Below are 10,588 nucleotides of genomic sequence, written 5' to 3'. Positions count from 1 at the left end.
AGTTTATTAAAGATAGCGAGAGATTCTCCTGATCTGGTAGTAGAAGGTAGTTAGTTAGAGGTGTTAGGAGAGTAAGTGCTCTTTGAAGAGCTCTGTCTTCAGGAGTTTATTAAAGATAGCGAGAGATTCTCCTGATCTGGTAGTAGAAGGTAGTTAGTTAGAGGTGTTAGGAGAGTAAGTGCTTTTTGAAGAGCTCTGTCTTCAGGAGTTTATTATTAAAGATAGTGAGAGATTCTCCTGATCTGGTAGTGGAAGGTAGTTAGTTAGAGGTGTTAGGAGAGTAAGTGATCTTTGAAGAGCTCCGTCTTCAGGAGTTTATTAAATATAGCGAAGTGTTCTAGTAGTGGAATGTAGGTAGTTTTATTGGTCCTGAAATAGAGCCCTGTGGGACTCCACAAGACGTTGTGCTAAACTAATCTTTCCCCAGACAATCCACAGAGTTTCTGATTAATAAGTACAGATTAATAAACGTTGAGGGTTTGATGGATTAGCTTTGGATTAATGAACATGAAAGTATTTTCTGTCTGATGAATTTTAACAATTTAGACATAAAAGAACTTCAAACACGAGGCTACGAGACTCACAGCAGCCAGAAACGACCTGAGCTACATTTTAACGAGCTGAATGAAGGACAGAAGATCTTGCCAACTGACCTCTTTGGCTCATCGCTGTGTCTGACTGGACTCGGTCCAGCGCTGCATAACTGCTGGATCTGGATCTCCAGTAAATCCTATTGTTCTGCTGCAATCATCCAGCGCAGAAACCTCGTAAACCGCACATAAAACCTGGAGCTCGCAACTGTAAACAAACATGACCGCGAATTACGCTCCCACACTGTAAACACACACGTTTAAAGCTTAAATTCTGTTTACGATACATTTTTATTTTTACTAACATTACTCTAATACTTTAAGTAACTGAGGAACTAAACAACCCTCAAAAAAATCTAGAAATACAGTAGCTATTAATAGCACAATAACATGAACAAAGTGAACCATGAGCAACCGCAGAGACCACAGAGAAACATCTTAGCAACAGCATAGTTCTTACTAAGAAAGCAACATTTTACCAAAAAGCATTTGCTACACCTTCCACCTAGAACACCTCAGCAGCCACCCAGAAACACCTTGAACCACTAGTGTTCAATTAGCATGAAAGAAATTAACCATATCAATCACCCAGAACTGCTTCATGTTGTCAGACCGGTTCTATTTAAGTGATTTCTTGATTCTACAGGTCTGAAACACCTCAGCAACCACGCAGAAACACATTTGAAACACTAGTATTCAATTAACATAAAAAAATCACCAGAATCAGAATTGCTTTTATTGTTACATGGTCACACCAGCGAAATTAGCCATCAACCCATCCAGGAAAGGAAGGCAGGGTAAGCTGCAGCAAATGCACACGCCGCCATCAACCATATCAATAACCTGAAACACCTCAGCAACCGCCTAAAAACATGTTTTGTTCTCACTAAGCAACATCCTACATCAACTAACTGGAACACTTCAGCGACCTCCAAGAACACCTTTAAACCACTAGTGTTCAATTGCCATGATCAAAACGAATCAACCACCACCTGAAACACCTGAGCAACCACCCTGTCAATTACTGAGAAACATTTTAAGCCCTTATCTGGTGAGATTGGTATCTCAGGGGAACGTCTGTGAAAAATATTTCACTCTTCTACTCTTCTTCAGTAAAACTCCTGTATCCGAATTTTGCAATTGAAAAAACAGGAGGACCTGTGAGTTTTTAGGCTTTTTTTTCTCAGTCACATGACATCGCGTTCAGTAGTTCAGTAGTTCAGTAGCTCCTCCATTTCCACTCGCTGTTGTGTTTTTTTTTTCGTGGATCTCCGTGGAAACCGTGGCACGCCCAAAGTGTAGTTAAGGTGCGCGGCAGTGGACAAATAGCTATTTTATTAAAGGCGAGGAGACGAAACTCAGAGATGTGCGTCCGGACGGGAGTAAAATCACAGAGGATCAAAACCCTCTAAAAAAAAAAAAAAAAAAAACTTATCCCGTCCAGATAGGGCTTTAGTAATACCATTCTAGCAACCACTATAGCAACCACTGATCTTAACAACACCGTAGTTTTCATTAAGTAAACTGCTGTGTACATCAACCACCTGGAACACCTCAGCAACCACTAAGAATCACCTCACAAAGCTTTAGAAATGATTTTATAGCCTTTTCCAGACTGATGGATAAAGATTCAAATTACTTTTTTATCATTTCATCATGTTTTTTGTGTTTTTTGTGCTTTTTGAGATCTTTTATCTGCTTCATGTTGTCAGACAGATTCTATTTGAGTGATTTATTGATTCTACAGGTCTGGATGTGGTTAGTAGTGAAAAATATGATTAATCACAGTTAATTTAAGCATTTTTTACACAGGGCTAGATTTTATATTTACTCAGATTATATTTGTTTGATATTAAAGTTTATTTAATAATCTGAAAATCGTAAATGTGGCAAAAATGCGAAAATGAGATGAAATGAGAAATCTGTAGGGGGCAAACACTTTTTCATGCCACTGTTTGATTTATAGGCAATATATACTAATATATTATACTATCACAAGAACCATAATATACAGGCAATGCAGAAAGTGCAGTAATACGAACAATAGTAGCGTACATCAATTATATGAATGAAGTACCCTTTAAAATGATCAGGTGATCCTGTGAGTGTGTGATGTGAGGGTGAGGTGCATTCTGGGTATCGTAGTCCGGATGGAGGATGGAGATCACAGGTAGAGCTGAGTGCAGCAATCCTCTAACACGTTAATTTTGTAAGCATTAATTTGCCTGCAAAAATGTCACTTTATGATAAAATACTGCATATTCTTGCCATGATCAGAGAGTTCTCAGACATGCAACGATGTTAAAAACAGACTTTATTATATAAAAAGGGATAGCACAAAGAGTAGTCAGAACGTGCAGGATCAATATCAGTAAACAGGAGCTGTAAGGAGAAAACATACCATAAACGTGTAACAGTCCAGGGTTAAAAAACATGCAATCAGTCAGGCAGGGCAGAAGAAAAATCAGAGTTGAGGGACACAGGAAAGAAGGTTGTCATCAAAAAGGCAATTAAGGGCGAGGAAAATAACGCAATGTAAAGCATAATATAGAAGTGAAGGTGTACATATACTGGTGGTCACAGGTGAAATCAATATTCTGGTGATTTGCTTCTTGGAAGTGCTGTGTGCAGAGTCAGGTGATTGTGTGAGTGTGTGACGTCAGGGTGAGGTGCATTCTGGGTATCGTAGTCTGGAGGCTGGAGATCGCAGGTAGGTGCAGAATTAATTTGCCTGTTTAAATTATTCTTTTTTATTTAAAAATCATTTGTATTAGACCTTTAAGGACCCTTTAAATAAAGTACCGTAGTTTTCGCACTATAAAGTGCATCGGATTATAAGATGCATTATGCAACACTAGTAAAGAACAGGGGTGTTGCAATGTTTTCCTTCTAATTCAGCAGGTCTCACTGCTAGGTAACTAAAAGCTAACTATAATTCTTAAAACAAAAAAGTGCTGGATGTTAAACTACTAATCTAGATTTCTCTCCTGAAAACTTATTTATAAATTGATTTGGGTTATGGTAAAGCTTAGATTTGCAGATTTACACTAAGGCTGGGTGCAGCAGCATTAGCATTAGCAGCTAACCACCACTACAAATACAAACAACAGTACACAGTGTACATCAATTATATGAATTAAAAAATACCCTTTAAAGTATCTCTCAGAAAATGAATAACTCTTATTTAATTTTGAATTGTTGTCCTTTTGAAGCATCGTTTAACATGTTAATATGCAGAATTCCTCATTTTATATACAGAATAATCAGGAAATATACAGTTCTATAACTCTGCAGTATTTGTGTTGAGTTACTGAGATTCCACAGTATGTGAGGTATGATGTGGTGAACATGGCACTGCTGTTCTCAGGAGAAGGAAGGAGATGTGGGAGGAGGTCCTCACGCCAAACCAAAACCATGAAAATATGATGCTCCTCACTCGTGCCCAGATACATTCCACCGTTAAAACGCTGGATTTGGCCAATCCAAACACATGTTTGAGTTCTGCGGCTCGGTGATGGTCTTCACATGTGTAAAAACAAGCTTTCAGACGGGCTAAAGCTCAGGGAACGTCCAGCTTCTGATGATAAAAACTGTGTTTCTTATTGAAGATGATTAAAAACATGCTTTTATTAAACACAGTGGTGCTTTAAAGTTGGTAAAGTCTTCAGAATGTACTATATTTCTGCATAAATATGATCTAAATCAGGGGTGTCCAAACTTTTTTTGTTGGGGGCCAGAAGGAGAAATATATTTGAAGTCACGGACCACAGACTCTGTAATAAAACAAATAATGAAATATACCACCTTAAATAATACATTTTCCTGATTACTTTCATTTACACACCATTTTACTTCACTTACTATCTTTATCTTTGACAGTGTTGTGTAAACTAAGATTTTTCAAATTGATGTTTCATTTCATGATGTCTCTTAATATTAAACTCCTCAATTACGGCAACTTTTAGACTCTTTTTTCTGCGCTAGAAATGCGCACTCTCTCCGCTTTTAGACTCTTTTGACCTGTTTTTCTGCGCTAGAAATGCGCACTCTCTCCGCTTTTAGACTCTTTGTCTAAAACCTGATTAACAGCGGGCCAACTTTCATTCTATTTCTAAAATACCTCGCGGACCGTAGTTTGGACACCCCTAATCTAAAACATCATCAGATCTTAAAAGTAGATAAAGTGAAGCCTGGTTAAACAAATTGAATTGAATCTCAAGAGAAGTCGGGTCATGCAGCAGGACAACGACCCTAAGAACACAAATCGTTCTATGACGTTCAAATGATTTGAGAAGGATAAATTTAATGTTTTGGAATCAGGCAAATTCAATGTTCTGATCTTATGGAATCTAATGGAAATGTTGTAGAAGAAGCTGAAGTTAATGCTATTATATGTGCAAGACTGATCAACAGTTACCATTTACATACTTTTAGCACATGCAAATATGTAATATTGGCTAATTTTCCTCAATAAATAAGTGAGTAAGTATAATAATTTTGTTTCATTTGTTTAACTGTGTTCTCTTGATCTATTTTTAGATACGTGTGTGAAAATTTGATGATGTTTTAGGTCAAACTTATGCAGAAATATAGAAACTTCTAAAACAAACCCCCTGAAACACCTCAGCAACCACCAAGAAACACCTAGAAACCCAGCTTCTAATGATAAAAAATGTGCTTCTTAATAAAGACAATTAAAATATGCTTTTATTAAAAGTTTGTGAGCTCTTTAGAATTCACTATATTTCTGCATAAATATGATCTAAAGTAACATCAGAGTTTCACACAAGTCCTACAGGTAGATAAAGTGAAACTCAAGAGAAGTCGGGTCATGCAGCAGGACAATGACCCTAAGCACAAGTTCTACCAAAGAATTCATGATGCTTTAGGTGAAATTTATGCAGAAATATAGAAAATTCAAAATCAAACCCCTGAAACACCTCAGCAACCACCAAGAAACACTTAGAAACCCCACAGCACTCACTTAGCATGTACAAAACGCACCACAGCACTCTCCCAAAACACCTCAGCAACCACAAAAAAAGCAAAAGCCTTAAGTTTATTAGCAACTGTTACTGTACATCAACCACCTGGAACACCTCAGAAACCACCCTAGCAACCAGAAAAAAAACATGTATTGTTATAACTAAGCAACATCTTAGCAAAACCTGCAGTTCCACGGCAACATCAACCACCTGGAATTGGACACATCAACTGCCATTAACACATCAAGCCATAGCAAGCACCTGTAACACCTGAGCAACCACCCTGTCAATTACTGAGAAACTTCTAAGCAATACCATCTTAGCAAAATTTGCAGGAACACCTTAGCAACAATCTGATGTACCACAGTATCCACTACAGCAACCACTGTTCTTAGCACCACGGTAGTTCTCGTTAAGTAAAATCTTAGCAAAAAAAAATCCACATCAACCACCTGGAACACCTCAGAAGCCACCTAGAAATACTTTTGAACCACTAGTATTCAATTAAACCACTAGTATTCAGTTAGCATGAAAAAAAAGCATAATCACCTGAAACACCTCAGCAACCATCATAGCAAACAGCAAAAATCATGTATTGCACTTACTAAGTATTAGTGAGTATTACCAAATCCAGCAGGAAACATCTTAGCAACAACCTGATGTACCACAGCAACCACTATAGCAACCACTGATCTTAGCAACACAGAACACCGTATTTATGGTTAAGTAAGCCAAAAAAATGCTACATCATCTTAGCAAAAAAATGTTACATCAACCACATAAAACACCTCAGCAACCACCAAGAAACACCTAGAAACAACACAGCACTCACTTAGTTCTCAATAAGCAACACCTTGGCACATCAACTGCCACATCAACCACCTGGAACACCTCGGAAACCACCAAAAACACCTTTGAAACACTAGTATTCAATTGACGTGAACAAACTGAGCCATAGCAAGCACTCACTTAGCGTGTACAAAACATACCACAGTGCTCTCATAAAACACCTCAGCAACCACTAAAAAGTGTAATAGCAACTGTTACTGTGCTTTAATCACCTGGAACACCTCAGAAACCACCAAGAACACCTTTGAAGTACTAGTATTCAATTTCAGTGAACAAATTGAGCCATAGCAAGACATACCACAGTGCTCTCGTAAAACACCTTAGCAACCACTAAAAAGTTCAATAGCAACTGTTACTGTGCTTTAATCACCTGGAACACCTCAGAAACCACCTAGAAACTCCATAACGTCCACTCACAGCACACAGATTTCAGACCCACGTGGATTCACGAACAGCAGGCCGAGGTTCTTCATCATGAACATTCCTAAATAACGGTTCCTGATGGTTACTGGTCTTCCTCCCAGCAGCCACTTCCTCCAGAACATGTTTTACTGGGTTTGGGTTTGTTTTAGCGCTGTGAGAGAACACCGCGCTCAGACTGCGGGAAGAAAAGAACCGATAATCAATATTATATCTGGAGCTTCATCACACTGAACCACTAATCACACAAAACCTGCTCTCCTGCTCTACATCACACTGAAGCTCAGGGTCAGACCAGGAGAGAGAAATCACTCAAAACAAAAATCTCACAACAAATTCAGATATATACTACTTTATTAAAGTAAAGTGCAGTTAAATATACTTTTAAAAAGTATATTTAACCTGAAAAAGTACATACATTAAGCTATAAAATGTAATAAAGCTTTAAATACAACATAAAATCATTAGGCTGTGCTTTTAAGTGATTTTTTCATATAACTTATACTGGTCAAACTTTTTAAAAAGTACAATATAGTGTATTTAAATATAAGAAATTATAGGATAAAGTGTTAAATAACACATTTAAATGTCAAATAAAAAATGTAAGTACATTTGTAATGAAAAACCCACATCAACCACCTGGAACACCTCAGCAGCCACCTAGAAACACTTTTGAACCACTAGTATTCAATTAAACCACTAGTATTCAGTTAGCATGAAAAAAAAAGCATAATCACCTGAAACACCTCAGCAACCATCATAGCAAACAGCTAAATTCATGTATATTTTTAAAAAGTATATTTAACCTGAAAAAGTACATACATTAAGCTATAAAATGTAATAAAGCTTTAAATACAACATAAAATCATTAGGCTGTGCTTTTAAGTGATTTTTTTCATATAACTTATACTGGTCATACTTTTTAAAAAGTACAATATAGTGTATTTAAATATAAGAAATATAGGATAAAGTATTAAATAACGAATAATAAATGTCAAATAAAAAATTAAACACGCTAAAAATTGTAGTGCAATATATTAAACTATATTTTTCTACCCAACGAAGTATACTATACTAGAAGTGTCCTTCTTACAAAAGACAGGAACATGAAGCATGTACAGTATATTTGTACTCTAATGTAAATATAGATCACATATATTTAACATCAATTCTTAGTACATTTCTAATCTAATATACCTGTTGTATAATAATAAATAGTGATACAGCTGTAATACTCTAATCATTAATTGTATTATAATTTTACTGTAAGTATATTTATTTAAAATATAGGGTTACATACAGGAAGAAGTGTTTAAATGTTTAAATGTTACTTTAAAGTAAGTATATTTAAAATAGTTCCATTTTAGTACAGTTAAGAACACTTTTTGTACTATTTTTATACTGTAATTAAAGTATAATTATTATAGTTATTCTATTTTATCACTCTTTAAATATACTGATTAATAATAAAGTGGCTACAAGAACACTTTAGTGCACTATAGTATAATAATGCTTATAGTATACATTAATATACTTTTTTCACTAGGATGCATTGTTGATTTTTGGGAAATTTAAAGGATTTTAAGTGCACCATATAGTCTAAAAATATGGTAACACTAAAAAATGTTCCATTATTGTGATTATTGTGTCTGGGTTTGGAGGCGGGGCTGGATGGCGGGGGCTCGCCGGGTCTCGGTGGGGTTGCCAGGTTTCAGAGCGAGGGGGTGAAATTTTACTGGTATTCTGAGGATCTGGGAACCGGCAGAATTAGGTCAGTGCGCTCACCACGAAGCCCCGAATCACCAGAGTACCAACAATCTGTCACTACTAAACACAGAGAGAGACACACTGCACACACTAGTGAAACAGTGAGCAGATTAAAGTATACTATAATCATTATTATACCATAGTGCACTAAAGTGTTCCTGTAGCCACATTATTATTAATCAGTATATTTAAAATATACTGTATTAAAATATATGTACTTATTATACTTTAATTACAGTATAAAAATAGTACAAAAATAGTCTTACTTAAATTGTGTTAAGTGTACTTAACTGTACTAAAATGGAATTATTTTAAATATACTTTAAATAAGCAACATTTAAACATTTAAATACTACTTCATGTATGTTTATTAAACCCCATATTTTAAAAAAATATATGCTTACAGTAAAATTATAATATATTTAATAATGAGTATTACAACTGTATCACTATTTATTATTTGTCACGTCTGGTGCTGTTAGCTCCTCTGTCCCTTCCACACCCAGCTCTAACGGAGGTTCTCAGGTCAACAACTACATTACCCAGAATGCACCACCCGCTGACATCACGCACTCACCTGATCACGTGACACCTCACCTGCTTCCTCCAGGAAGTCCTGAATACTGATTACTGGCACTATATAAGAGCACTCCACACAAACACCCACGCCGCGTATTGTAGGTTCTCCTCTTTACAAAGCGTTCAATATCTCTTGTCTCAGTTTATCTCGTGTATGACCTTGCTTTTGTTTTCTCGACGCCGATTATTGCCTTTGCCTCTGATATTGGATTGCTTGTGTATTACCTGGACTGTGTTTTCACTACTGCCTCTTGGATTACCTCTGACATTGGATCTCTCGTGTACGAACTCTGGACTGTCTCTCGTTTATGGTATGGTTTTGTCTACATTGCTCTGGTTTCTGGTGATCACCCATTTTCTGTATCAACCACGTATTACATCTGTTTATTTTTATAATAAACGTATTGTTTTATCAGTATCTGCACGTGTCTGCAATTCTGTGCTCACCATGACATTATTATACACCAGATATATTACTAAGTATATGTACTAAGAATTGATGTTAAATATATGTGATCTATATTTACAGTAGAGTACAAATAAATATATGCTTCTTATTCCTGTTTTTTTGTAAGTAGCACACTTCTAGTATACTAGTATATTTTTGGGGGGGGATGAAAATATATTTTAATATACTGTACTACATTTTTACTTTTTACTTTTATTTTTTAAAATTAGTAGTAGTAATTTAATTAACTTTCTAAAATGTTACATTATATATTGTATTTAAGTAAGTAAACTAATGTAACAGTTGTTTTTAACACACTTTGCTAAAAATGTACAAAAGTATGTTTGGCATTACTGTTAGTATTTTAGAAATATATATATATATTGAATTGCATTCAAATGAAAGTGTACTTCATAGCAGTCTATTTATTTTAACTATACACTATATTGTACTTTAAAAAGGATGATCTTTTGATTTAAACATAATATTAATGTACTTTTACATCCAAAACTTACCGCCTACTTTAACCATGATTTCTCAGATTAACATCCACAGATACAACGTTCAACGTTCTGCATGGTGTCAGGGATACCCAGGCAGGGTGACGAGGAAAGCGGACACAAGTGCAGGTAGGGTGAAATCAATAAATAATAATTTAATAAATAAATAACAAGTAACAAAGAAACAAGTAAACACTTAAATACGGAACAGGGAGATATATACAAGGAACAAGGGAGTGAACCAAATAAATGAAACTAGATAAACAAATAACCAAAAACCAAAACAAACCAGTAAGACTAGAGAACATAAATTAAGCAAAACAAGAAGTACTAATGATAAACAAACAGGGAGTAAATAAACAAAGAAACAAACGAGAAACTAGAAACTACCAAGAATAACCAAGAAGATAAACAAAACTAAACAGGGCAGGGATATATATTTACAAGGGA

At 35.6% G+C, this 10,588-nt stretch overlaps 1 long non-coding RNA gene across 1 annotated transcript in view; it reads right to left on the bottom strand.

Moving 5' to 3' along the window:
* Positions 1-4,293: 4,293 nt before the first annotated feature.
* LOC125799272 (uncharacterized) overlaps positions 4,294-10,588 on the bottom strand; it is a 45,701-nt gene continuing 39,406 nt past the window's right edge. Inside the window, exon 2 of the long non-coding RNA XR_007438119.1 lies at positions 4,294-4,394. This is a non-coding gene — a long non-coding RNA (uncharacterized LOC125799272). The remainder of the gene's footprint in view (positions 4,395-10,588) is intronic.

This window comes from Astyanax mexicanus, chromosome 3 (assembly GCF_023375975.1).
Source record: "Astyanax mexicanus isolate ESR-SI-001 chromosome 3, AstMex3_surface, whole genome shotgun sequence".
NCBI classification, from domain to species: domain Eukaryota; kingdom Metazoa; phylum Chordata; class Actinopteri; order Characiformes; family Acestrorhamphidae; genus Astyanax; species Astyanax mexicanus.
The sequence above is the reverse complement of the archived record's forward strand: the minus strand, read 5'-3'. Positions and strand labels throughout refer to the sequence as shown.